The sequence below is a fragment of the Argopecten irradians genome, chromosome 1, assembly GCF_041381155.1.
Source record: "Argopecten irradians isolate NY chromosome 1, Ai_NY, whole genome shotgun sequence".
NCBI lineage: Eukaryota > Metazoa > Mollusca > Bivalvia > Pectinida > Pectinidae > Argopecten > Argopecten irradians.
The window spans coordinates 51,925,910-51,937,365 of NC_091134.1; the positions used below are offsets into that span (position 1 = coordinate 51,925,910).

At 36.7% G+C, this 11,456-nt stretch overlaps 1 protein-coding gene across 1 annotated transcript in view; it reads left to right on the forward strand.

Annotated features, from left to right (window-relative positions):
- Nucleotides 1-11,456, forward strand: part of LOC138332601 (uncharacterized) — a 338,301-nt gene that overhangs the window by 55,806 nt on the left and 271,039 nt on the right. The gene's annotated exons all lie outside the window — the stretch shown is intronic.

Below are 11,456 nucleotides of genomic sequence, written 5' to 3' on the forward strand. Positions count from 1 at the left end.
CCTGGCCAAGTATATACACAAGAATTTCAGACCAGCTCTCGCCAGATTGAAATTTGGTAATTACGGAGACCAGTAACAACATTAGTTTTTTTATTGGAACCGTTACCTGTGGTTCCTGTGTTGGGACAACGGACGGACGGACGGATGGACGGGTTGTTTTTGGCGGCGGTATGTTAAAGTCGGCCACACCGGTATAGGGTACACGATTAACTTCTGTAGTTTCCGCTGCAGCTTGTGCGTAAGATTTTTTTACCTCGGCTATTGCCTCACGGCGAGAGCATTTCTCAGTGGTTTGAATTTTTACAATTTTCACTGAAGTTTTCCCGGGCAGGACACCCACCATATTGCAGCACTTTGCCTGTCCTACACAGTTAACAACACTTTTTGGTATATTTGGTACAGTCTTGATCTTTAGGTTCTCCACCACATTTTTGGCATCTTTTGCGGGTGCCTCTTACACTTGGCCCTATTTGGCCATAACGAATTGCATTTTTTTTATAGCACAGGAGCGGTGGTGGTAAATTGTTTTTGCCAATATGTTGTGAGCGGTATCCGATGGATAACGTCTCGGCTGGGTTCTTACTATTAAAAAGTTAGTTTCACAGGTATGTTATGCCTTCATTACTTAATACTGTCTCCCTTTCATACGGGTTGACTTTTAACAACCTCATGCCTCTTATAGGCATTCTAATTTCATCGGGCAATCTGAAGATGTCTGGTGACACACCGTATATGACACCTTCTACTCTGTCTGTTGAAACTGGTTCTTTTACATATATCTTGTACTCACCCAACTGTTTTTCTTTAAGTAATTTCCTTTTCTGCATATCGTCAGTACATATTATCAGCAAGTCTCCATTTCCCAGGCCCCTGATGCTTTTTACTGGGTATTCTATAACACATGTAACAAGTTTTTGTATCTTAATGGGGTTACACTTGGATAAATTTCACAGTTTTACAATGTATTATGAGTGCGTCTTTACTTACGTTTTCTTGTGGGGAGTTTGTTCTCTTTCTCTTAGCATCCTTTGAGTCTTGCATCTTATCAGGGGTGTCAAAATTTAGTTTTCCTGCCGAGGTAAAAGTGCTCAAGTCCTGGGGACGATGTTGGCTATAGTTCTTCTACTTGGTGGGTGGTAAGAGACGATTATATAGAACACGGACGAAGGACAGCGGACGATTCGCAATGAACACAGACGACAGACGATCAAACGAATTACAACCACAGTTATGGCGGGTTGGGCGGGCCCATGTGCGCCAGTCGCTATTGTGGTAGGTGTTACGTTGTCCCACGTGATAGTATGTTTATGTCGTGGGAGGGCGACCGAAAGGGGCCAAGAAGGCTTACTGATAAATGTATATAAAAAATTTACATTTTATTGGTATATATGAAAATAATTTTTCTGTTTTATAAAAAGTGTAGTTATTGTGGTATGTTGTTGTTCATAGGGGAGTATTTTTAACAGTTGTTTTGTGCCCCGGGTCTAGTACAACCAGTTACACCCGACAGTAGAGGACTTCACCGCTTCCGTTAAGTACGGTACTTTGTCCTTTTGCCGGGTTTGGCCGGAGGTATAGATTGTCCGGGGGTTCCTATGGTGTGTGCTGACTTTTAAATTATATTAAGTGTATGCGTTATTAAAGTAGAGGAGAAAAACAATGAGAACTTTGTTATTAATCACTTAGATATATTGATCAAAATTTGTAATATAAATCTATTTATAAAAATTAATTTAAAAATATAGTATCAAATGACTTCGCCGTCAATAATAATTATTTGATACTTAGTAAAGTAACTTAATGTGAGGGAACCAACCAGCTTAAAATTTTTTTTACGTACGGATACGTATTATTTGTATAGTTAATTAAAAGAATAAATTTAAAAGATTAAAAAAAAAAAAAAAAAAAAAAAAAAAATTTAATGGAGTTAGAAGCCAGATTAGCTGTATTCTTTCATATATCTATAATTATGTAGATCAACTGTTTAATCTGCCACGTTAAACGTTGACTAATAATATAACTATACAGTTATACTATGTATATATAGTTTAAGATAAAGAGATAAAAATCGTTAGAGAAAAAATGCCAGGCGGGCCATGCCCTTATGTATCCTGGCCGGTGTAATGTAGGGGTTGCCTCCCCTATTCCACATCTGTACAGTGGGGGGAGACCCATGTATTATTTATCAAACAGAAGGAAAACAAGTAGAGTGTGTCGGTAGCTTCTAAACCGATCAAAAATAATTTTATAAGGTAATTATCCAGGTTACTAGAGGAAATTGGATGTTGGTATATATAAGGAATAAGTTTTTAAGGAAAATCAAAAGGATGAGACCATGTTCATATTATTATGAATCAGTTCGTTATTATAGTTAATTTACAGAGAAGATGCCAGAAAATTGTGGTGGATTGTAGGATAAAAAACATTGATTGTTCATTTGTCAAACTGTATCTCCTGCCACGAGTACAGTTTTCGTTACAGGGGGTTTATCAAGTGTTAAAAAAAATGAAGAATAACTTATTGAAAAATTTTGCCAGATGGGCCAAGCCCTGTCTTCTGGCCGGAGTTTGGATTACCTCCCTTTGTCCACACCTGTATCAGTGGAGGGAGGTCGATAGTATTTGGTAAAAGTACCACATACTGTTCACCGACTGGTGATTATAAAAAAAAAAAAAAAAAGTTACATTCTGACTCAAGGATTTGTTAATATTAGTATATTATAAAGAAAAAATAATAATCCTTGAGCGATAGTTTATCGCCATTTTTCTTATTGAAAAAAGGTGATGTACATTTGTAGTGTTAGTAACTAGCCCCGTAAGAAAAACAAGTGTTTTAACACCATTATACCACTTCTCCAGTCACAAGTGCAAAATACATGTGTATTTAAAGTATGTAAAGTATATATATGAAAATTTTGTCACACGTGTGTAAATGTACTCACATGTATACTTAACCCTTAAATTTATGTTCAAGTTCAGACTAAAGGTCATCCGTCTCCGAGGTCACTATAAGCTAACCAGCGGCCCGGACGTTATGAATCTTCAATGTTTCCACAATAGTGGTTGGGGACCCCCTTCCGGACGTATCATGGAACCATGTCATCATATGATTTATGAATGTCGATAACCTAAATGCTGGACGATAATGAACATGATATTTGTTGCACTCGTGTCGGGCTGATATAAGCTAACCATCAGCGGTGGTACATGATGTGCTATAATGCTATTTAGTCCTATACTATTGAAAAATCTTACTGAAAAGCTTAAAGTGTTATTTCCTAACAAAAACTAGCTATAAAAGCAAAAAAAAAAAAAACCTCCCTATTTATTAGGACTTTACATATATAGTTTAATAAATCGTTTGTTTCAACTGACGCAGCAGTATCACAAACTCCCCCCTTATTTATAAAAAGTTATTTATGCAAAAAAGAGCGGGATGGGGTTGGGGGATGGGCCTATAAGGTGTGCCGAGCGATACGGCACACCACTAATGCCCAACCCCCCTAGACCTAGCACTACACATCTAGCCTATTCTAAAGAAATACGGTCTTCCCGGTGGATATTGTAACAATTAATATAAAAGGTGTCTTATTATAAGCCACTGGTGACTGATGCGACAGGCCCCTGTGCTGGCTTCTGTCGAATAGTCAGATTTTAAAAAGTACGTGCCAAGCACAAAGTAGTCCGTAGACTACAAGAGATATGTACATGTGAGTACACAGTATATATAATGATACCTATAGTGCTCCTGCCATTCCTGTTGTTGAGATGAATTTGGTTACAGCTGATGAGACCTGTGGGGAGTCTGAAAATAACTGAAACAATTTAATTGGTGTATTGGTGTCTTGATATATGTCGGCATCTCTGTATAAACGTTGTCTCTGTAAATAAAATTTATCACAATATAAAAGATAGTGTTCTATGGTTTCTGGAACGTTACATGTTTCACATAATCCATCAGAATGTAAATTCATTTGGTATAGATAAAATTTGAGGCGGCATTTTCCCAGTCGAAGACGGGTATATGCTCTGGTTAGCTGTAAATTTTTACAATTAATTTTGTTGGTAAATTTTTTCAAAATGGGCATTTGTGTTTTCATAGACCTCCCCACGTCTGGTTCATTCCATTTAGTTTGCCAGATTTTTAGTTTCCTGTGCCTGCAAAAAAGACCTTACTTCGTCCTTAGATAGAGGGACTTTAACTATGACGTGCTCTAATTTAAGGGCAGCTTTGGCTTCCGTATCCGCCAAGTCATTACCTAGGATGCCGACATGGCTCGGAATCCAAGCTAACTGAACAGTCCGTATTACAGACAATAGATATAAAATTTCATAAACAATTGGATTCTTAATGTTGAAAGCTGGCGTTTGTATAGCCTGCAATGAACTCAGTGAGTCTGTAAATATTACATATACATAGTTATTAGTTTCAATGGTGTTTAAAAATTGTAGAGTGAGTAGAATAGCTGTTAGTTCAGCAGTCATAATTGAAATATGATTACTTAGTCTGAATTTGTTTGTGATATTCATTTCCGGAATGACAAAAGCACATCCACATAGTTGTGTGGTTGGATCTTTAGATCCATCAGTATATATGTGTACTCCTGAAAAAGATAGGATATATTGACCTGCAGGACCTAGGGCATCTGCCGGCGACATTGACTTGTTTACGGTGTCGTGTAGTGTGGTGCTCACTTCCGGTTTGCTCAGGGTCCACAGTGGGATTGGGCTGAACTCGGAGGTGTGTGATGTGATGTTTGCTACCTGAAAAGAAGATTTGATTGTTTTTATCGAAGTGTAGTACGATTTGTATGTTATTGGCATTTTAGGTTCATTATATATGAATTTGGCATCTTCTGTTAGGCTGTTTATTGTAGGGTGCGGGGTTTTAAGTCCCTCAATTTTCAGCTGATATTTACAAATTAAAAAGTTCCTGTGGAGTTGAAAGGGTGGGTCTGAGGCTTCCGCCTGCAGACTAGAAAGTGAAGTGCCTTTCATAGCATGCAAACAAGTCATTAAACATTTATATTGTAATTGATCTAGGCGCGCTAGATGTGTATCGCCGGCTGAGTTATATACTTCAGCGCCATACTCTACTATACTTCTAATTAAGGTTTTATATAATGTAGTTAGTATATAACGATCGCAGCCCCAGTTAGTACCACTTAAATGTTTTATTAAATTTAGGCGTTGTTCGCACCGCTGTATCACAGAATCTATATGTGTGCTCCAGGTTAAACCTCTGTCATAAAACATACCAAGAAATTTTGCAACATTTTTAATAGATATAAGTGTTTCCCCCATTTTAATTTTCACCTCCGATGTTCTTGACTTAAACTCAGCAGAACCCCTTCTGCGAAATAGCACTGCAATAGTTTTGGTTTCAGATATTTTGAATCCCCATGTATTACACCAATTTAGAATGTTAGTAATGTCTTTGGATAGAGCGGTGCTCAATAGTTGTAGGTTACGATGTGCTTTCCAGATGGCACTATCATCTGCAAATTGTGATATATTTTGTTTAATAGTAATACAGTCAGATATGTCATTTATACAGATATTAAATAATGTAGGACTGATCACTGAGCCCTGGGGGTACCGTTTTCAATTGGGTATACTTCTGAGTACGTCTCCCCTATACGCACTTGTATAGTTCGGCCCTGTAAAAAATCTTTAATAAAACCATACATGTTTCCATGTATACCCATATTTTTCATTTTATATAATAAACCATCTTTCCACATCATGTCGAATGCTTTTTCAAAATCAATAAATACAGCTAATAGACTTTCTTTATTAAGGTTGGCTTTTTGAATTTCGTTAGTTAGTTTTATTAGTTGGTCGGTTGTTCCACGGTTAGATCTAAACCCGCATTGATTGATTGTAAGTAAATTGTTGCACTCAAGGTACCATTTGAGGCGATTGTTGACCATTTTCTCCATAAGTTTACAAAGGGTGGATGTAAGTGAGATGGGCCTGTAAGAAAGTGGTATATTAGGATTTTTTCCTTTCTTAAATATTGGAACAACAATGGAGTGTTTCCAGCTATTAGGGACTTTTTGGCTTATCCATACCAGGTTGATATAATCTAATAAGACTTTCTGTGCTGGAACACTTAATTTTTTATACATGTTATATGTTATTTTATCTTCCCCAGGACTTGTGTCTTTAGTTTGCGCAAGCGCATCAGTGAATTCCTGAAATGTAAAAATATTGTTTATATGGTTATCACAAGGTTCTGTATTATTAATAAAATCAGACTGTTCTTGTTCAAATTGTGTTTTGTGCTGCAAAAAATCTTGATTATAATTTTCGGTACTACTTACAGAGGAAAAGGAGGCTGCAAATAAGTTTGTTTTTTCTTTATTTTCTGTAATGTGTGTATTGTTGTGTATTAGTGCAGGTATTTCTTTACATGTGTTTGTGTTTTTCATGTCCTTGACAGCTTTCCAGACCTTGGCCATGGTAGTGTCTTTATTAATGGTGTTACAGTAGTTTTGCCAATGTTCTTTTTTTGCTGTATTGATAACTGTTTTACAAGCCTCTCTTTTCTCTCTGTAGTCCTGCAAGTAAGAATAATTAAAACTTCTCCTGGCTTTGTTATAAGCCTTGCGCTTGGCACGTACTGCCCGCTCACAATCCCCATTCCACCATGGTACTGCAGAATATTTATAGTTCTTTTTCTGCTTTAAAGGAACATTAATATTAGTTATATTTATTATGGCCTGGGTGATATTTTTTAGACTTGACTCGACATTGCCGTCCAGTAATACCGGAGTTACTTCCCTTTCACTAGATGTTGTATAGCCCACCCAGTCAGCCCTGTTAAAATTCCAACCCGCTTTATTACCTGTATTATTTCTTAACGGTTTACATCTATAGTGTGTAATGATGGGGAAGTGGTCACTGTCAAAATTGTGTTCGTGAACCCTCCAGGTACACTGTCCGGCAATGTCTGGTGTAGCTAAGGTAAGGTCTAATACTGACATTTCAAAAGTTGATATATTTACTCGGGTGCCCGAGCCATCATTTAGTAGTGTAAGGTCATTATTTTCTATATAAGTGTATAAGGCATTGCCTTTAGCACTACAGTAATTGCCTCCCCATAGGGTATGATGGCTATTAAAATCCCCACACATGATGTATGGGGTACTTATAAATTGGTTTAGATGGGTATAATCCTCGTGTTTATTGGAAGTAGCGGTGTTGTATACATTTACTATACTTATAGATTTGTCGTGTAATTTTATAACAGCACCGACCACCTCCAATACGTTACTTGTGATATCTAATTCATGAAACACGAGGTTATCCCGTATATATATTGCTACACCTCCCCCCCGTTGATGTTCAGGGCGATCTTTTAATATTGGGGGGTAAAAACCTGGAATAAAAAAGTTGGTGTTTTTGGTAAGCCAAGTCTCTTGTAGACAAATAATATTAATTTCAGGTCTACTTTCTATATAATTTAATAATTCAGTGCCATTTTTATTAATGCTCCGGGCATTCCATTGTAGGATGCCTATACCGATGGTGGTGTTATGGGCCATTTAAGTTGTTTCTGCAGCGGGTACTAAAGGAACATCCAGATTGATACCGAACAGTGTATCGACCTGGCCAAGTATATACACAAGAATTTCAGACCAGCTCTCGCCAGATTGAAATTTGGTAATTACGGAGACCAGTAACAACATTAGTTTTTTTATTGGAACCGTTACCTGTGGTTCCTGTGTTGGAACAACGGACGGACGGACGGATGGACGGGTTGTTTTTGGCGGCGGTATGTTAAAGTCGGCCACACCGGTATAGGGTACACGATTAACTTCTGTAGTTTCCGCTGCAGCTTGTGCGTAAGATTTTTTTACCTCGGCTATTGCCTCACGGCGAGAGCATTTCTCAGTGGTTTGAATTTTTACAATTTCAACTGCCGTTTTCCTGGCAGGACACCCACCATATGCAGCACTATGCTGTCCACCACAGTTAACACACTTTTTGGTCTCACTAGTACAGTCTTGAACTTTATGTTCTCCCCCACATTTTTGGCATCTTTGGGTGCCTCTACACTTGGCCGCTATGTGGCCATATCGATTGCATTTATAGCACCTGAACGGTGGTGGTATATATTGTTTGACATTGTGTGAGCGGTATCCGATGGATACACGCTCGGGCAGGGTTTTACAATTAAAAGTTAGTTTCACAGTTGTACTGCCTTCAATACTCTCATACTGTCTCCCTTTCATACGGGTGACTTTAACAACCTCTGCCTCTTCTAGGCATTCTAATATATCGGCATCTGAGATGTCTGGTGACACACCGTATATGACACCTTCTACTCTGTCTGTTGAAACTGGTTCTTTTACATATATCTTGTACTCACCCAACTGTTTTTCTTTAAGTAATTTCTTTTTCTGCATATCGTCAGTACATATTATCAGCAAGTCTCCATTTCCCAGGCCCCTGATGCTTTTTACTGGGTATTCTATAACACATGTAACAAGTTTTTGGATCTTAATAGGGTTACACTTGGATAATTTCACAGTTTTACAATGTATTATGAGTGCGTCTTTACTTACGTTTTCTTGTGGGGAGTTTGTTCTCTTTCTCTTAGCATCCTTTGAGTCTTGCATCTTATCAGGGGTGTCAAAATTTAGTTTTCCTGCCGAGGTAAAAGTGTCAAAGTCCTGGGACGATGTTGTTTCGTATAGTTCTTCTACTTCCATGTTGCTGCTTCATGGAACACCGGGAAAGACCGATAGTACGAAGAGCTAACAGATTTACAAAGACTGACGACGGTCAAGAGACGATTATATAGAACACGGACGACGGACAGCGGACGATTCGCAATGAACACAGACGACAGACGATAAACGAATTACAACACACGTACAAGTCCAGACGACGGACGTGGCACAAACAACTCACTTATACCAATATACCACAATATATGGCGATCGCGGTGTTGTAGGACGACGATATCGCCTAAATGGCTAGATCGGCGCCCTCCCAAACACCAATCGGATACAAAGCTGTCGTGCTGACCACTGGTCAACAAAACAGCAGGGTATTTGTAATTTCAATATAATGTTGCTTATTTATTTGTAACAATAATTAGCAGAAGCTGAGTTTACCTGAATTAAGTGATAAAAGATGAACACTATTATCAAAGACTATAATTAGCCGATCAATTGTGCGATTAGCGAATATATAAGACATTATCCAAACATCATCCAAGCAACCGCAGCGTCTCTAACCCGAGTATTTAGTGAACACCTGTTCACGCTCGTTTTATTTCTATTCATTTTAATGGAGCATCCTGCTAATTACCGGTAATCACAAATGATAATCCCACGATAACTTATCAAATAATTATAATTAATCCCACGATAACTTATCAAATAATTATAATTAATCCCTCGATAAGTTATCAAATAATTAAATAATTAATGAATCCGAGCAGCCAATGAAATCGTTCCAATTATACAATCGGCTATATATTGAGTGTGTTTTCCAGACTCTGCCACTGATTCTGATATTGAATCTGATTGATATCAAACCTCGAAAATTACGCTTTTGACCTTACGCACCAATTTTACCTAGTGTACAACAACAGACAAACGGGGTCGACTGTGGGGTTTTTGCAATAGCTAATTTAGTAGAATTTTGTTTCAATGGTTTTAAAGGTAATGAAGAGTTAAAATTCGACATAGATTGTATGAGACAGCATCTAGTTTCTTGCATTTCGAATGGGGTTTTTACTAAATTTCCTAAGATGAAGTTGAATAGGTATAGGAAAAAGAAAGTTGTTAAGGCCCTTACATATGATATCTTTATAGATTGCGAGTCAGATCAGTGTCACATTTCTAATGTTTTTGATGATATGGTAACCTGCGACGCTGGCTGTAACCGATGGTTTCATAATAGATGTGTTTGTGATAAGTCCAATTTCAATTTTTCTGGGGATAGTTTCATTTGGAATTGTGATAAGTGTTCAGTTTTAGCATTAACCAAAAACAAACCAAAATGAAATAAATAAATAAATAAATAAATAAATAAATAAATAAATAAATAAATAAATAAATAAATAAATAAATAAATAAATAAATAAATAAATAAATAAATAAATAAACAAATGAAAAGATACATGTTAGCCAAATAAAATACCTTATTTATTTATTTAATAATAAATTAATATTTGGGTCAGTAAAATGGGAAATTAATATTTATAATATCATCAATTAGAATTATAATATTAATTAATAGTTAAAAAATAATTGCATATAGTTACATATATATTAATTCATAAATAAATAAGTCTAAAATAATGTCTTAAATAAACACCAAAAACACTTTAATATATGGGCTCTTTGTAGAACTGCGTCCCCGTCGCAGAGCCCGGAAACATTCTTATTTGAAGAATGGCTAAATGTTCTACATGTACTAGAAAAAGCTCGGGAACGGAGAGTTGTCTGCCCTTAGCTCGGGCTCGGCTCGGGTAAACAATGAGATCGGCGAGACAGGTACTTGTCATCGAGGTTACCAAAAAAGCAGAATTCGTTATGAAATAATTGGATATTTATGTTGAAAGTTATATCTTTATGATCAGCTAGGTTTACTTGTTGTTTGGATGAAAACAATTCTTGTCAAAAAAGCATATTATTTTAATAATTTGGAAAAATCGTAAAATGTCACGCTCCATTGCGGGCTACATGGTTTAGCCCCCAGAAAATTGATAAATGTCGATTTATGAAATTCACATTAATTTTATGAAATGTGAATTATATGTATCGATAACAAATAACTCAAAGATTCTTTGTGTCAAAAATTGTTTTAATACGTGCTATTTTGGAGGAGAAAAACGAATATAACCAAAGCTCGGGCTCGGGTTCAAAAGCTCGGGCTCGGGGCGGGCTACATGGTTTAGCCCCCACCATTTCCACGCAGCCTCGTTTTCAAAGAGTTTGGCGAATTTATATTTAGAACTGTGCTAAATTTACACGGGGCTTCCCCAAAATTTCAATGGTCAAAACTGGACACCGTAAGCAGAACTTGACCATCATTATGGTATACAATGACTTTTGGAAGGCCAAAGAACGCATCTAGACTGGTTTCCTTTGCCCGACTATTCACTTTAATTTTTGTTTCGAAAAGGTAGTTGGCACTTACAAGTATGCTGAATATTGCAAAATCAATGCAACCCATGAAAATAAAAATGATGGAAAATGTCCAAACAAATGTGCAAAACCGGTATACATACATGTATGTTTGCCATATATACATGTACACGTAGCATGCAAGAGCTTAATTTTGTGTTCGTCATTTAATCTATATCTATACATGTATATAAATATGTAAAGTATGTGCTTTGTATGCATCATATTGTATATCTCTGTGTTATAAATGTTGGATGTTTAGGTATATTATAAAAAAATATATATATATATAATATAATAAAGGAAA